This window comes from Uloborus diversus, unplaced genomic scaffold, assembly GCF_026930045.1.
Source record: "Uloborus diversus isolate 005 unplaced genomic scaffold, Udiv.v.3.1 scaffold_1072, whole genome shotgun sequence".
NCBI classification, from domain to species: Eukaryota; Metazoa; Arthropoda; class Arachnida; order Araneae; family Uloboridae; genus Uloborus; species Uloborus diversus.
This window is the reverse complement of record NW_026557735.1, coordinates 1-2,438: the sequence shown is the minus strand read 5'-3', so window position 1 is coordinate 2,438 and position 2,438 is coordinate 1.

Below are 2,438 nucleotides of genomic sequence, written 5' to 3'. Positions count from 1 at the left end.
TAAGTAATGCAATGACTTATTATAATTTGTATTTTATGTTAAAATGTAAATTATGATCTATTAAAAGATTCTGAATTTCTCAACTCTACTTTATACATTAATCTTCAAATGAATGTGATATGTTTTTCTTTTGGTGAACTATGTTAGTGACATCTTTTGACTGTCTTTAAGACATTTTAACACTAGTGATTTGTGAAAGCATTTTCCTCCCTCTCAGCAGCTGTTCATAAATGATATCAGGCTTCGATGGGAGAGGGGGTCATTGACATGATAGTTTATGACATAGAGAGGGGGGAGTGTCATCACACTTTTTTTTTTTTTTAATTGTTTTTGAAAAATAGCATTATGTGACAAGGGGAGGAAACAGGGTCGGACTGGGTCCTCAAAAAGGCGCATACCCCAATTTTTCTGAAGGCGCAAGACAATGGGGGGGGAGTGCGGAGAGGATATAGACGATCATTTTAGGGGGGCGATTGGATAATGGATTATGTGGGGGAGCGGAAACTTAAATATAAACAACAGCAAAATAGAAAAAGAAATAAGTTTTTTTTTTTTTTTTTTTAATTTGTTTTTTCCGGGAAAGAGTTTAAATGAAGCTTAAAAGTGTTTCGAGTATAAAAAGTGAGAGAAATGAAGAATTTTTACTAGCATTTTGATTCCAATATCTATCTTAAGTCTAACTTTGATTGGTTTGAAATCTCGGGAACTATTTCTAACAGTCATAAAGATCTTTAATGGTACGTACTTGTTTTTTCTTGTAAGCAAGGGCGGATCCAGAAATTTTTCAAGGAGGGGCGGATGAATTTTTAACTTACGTCAAACTACTTATCTAATTTACGTTTGCTTTGGGGGGGGGGGGGGGACTACCGCATCATTTTTATCTAACACAACTAAAATATAGAGATCTATCCAATCAGGTCCCCGAATCTATTTCTTTCCTTTTCCATCGAAAGACGTATTCTAAAATTGCGTTTTAAAACTTCGATTTCAAAGTAATTTCGGGAAATGATTTGAAAAAACCCTCCCTTTAACCAGTGGCGGATTGGTTGAAAAAATTGGCCCTGGCATTAGGAGATGTAGTGGCCCCATAGCTCTTATAGATATTCAATTTTACCTAACGATTAGGACATCACTTAAATATGAGGAAATTATTCTTAACAAATAAATATGTTTTATTTAAACGAAATTTAACTGATAGGAACACTTCTGGGCTTTAATGGTGAACAAATTAATACAGTATTAGCTAAACCTCATTTTGGGGGAAATTTGTGATTGTAATTGTCTATTTAAGTATTTTTATAATGCCCGGAACTTGAATATTTCCGTAATGATAACACTGCTTATTTAGTATGTCCTTTTCTGCAGTCATAACAAGTAACTTAATTGCCCTGTTTTATGAAACTGATCTATAGCAATGTTCATGGGTGAAAGACTAGGGCCGTCTTAGAACGTGATGGGTCCCTCGACAAAAACACACATTACTGGACTCTGTCATAAACATTCCCTTTTTTATACTGCCATAGCTTGATGACCCCCAGACTCGACATGAGGTCAAAAACCTGGTGGGAGGGTTCGAGTACGAGTTTGTCAGCCTCTTTTTTTTTTTTTTTTCAAACGCATGTATCAATACGAAGAAAGAAAGTGGACTTAGCTTTCGGGCTTTTGGGAGTCATTAAAGTATTAGCAATATAAACTTAATGGAAAAATTAGCATCGAGTCTGAAATAGGGGGGGTCCAGGGGTCCACTCCCCCGGAAAAAATTCGAAATTGTTGTCTTAAAAACTCAATTTTAGACAATATTTGGTGATGTTAGGGGAGCGTAGGTTCAGGGTTTCTCCTGCTGCAATAGGGAAGTTTTCGATTTTTCAATTTTATTTTTACATGATAGAGTAACATGTATGAACATCATAGGTGAAAAAATTTTTGCGATACGATAAGTAGTTTTTTTTAAATTATTTTTTAAAGTTCAAGCACTTGTGACGTCAAATGGCATAGGAAGTGACGTCATGCGCTCTTCCGATAGGCGAGAAGCTGAAGATCACGCATTCCACTTCGAAGACGAAACGTAAAAGGCTTAACTCCTCGCGTTTCTTTAACATTAAACCTCTCATCCTCTCGGAAATATTCCAATATCATCACTGATGCTACTTGAGGAAGATTATTTTGATTGTGCTTTAACGAATCCGGTCTCCATAGTGTGTTCAAAAGGATTATTGAATTTCTAAAAAATAAAAATATCAGCGCGCTGAAAATGTCCCTAGCGAAAGCAAGAGATCTTCGGCGGAAGGCTGCCCATTCGCGCCCTGTGACGTAGGCTCGTGACGTTTCAGAAGAGCGCACTTTTGCGCGTGGATTTTTAAAAATTCATTAAAAATCAACCACGGTGTTTTAAAATTCGGTGATGGTGAATTTTTTAGTTTTGAGGGTCAATTAACAAT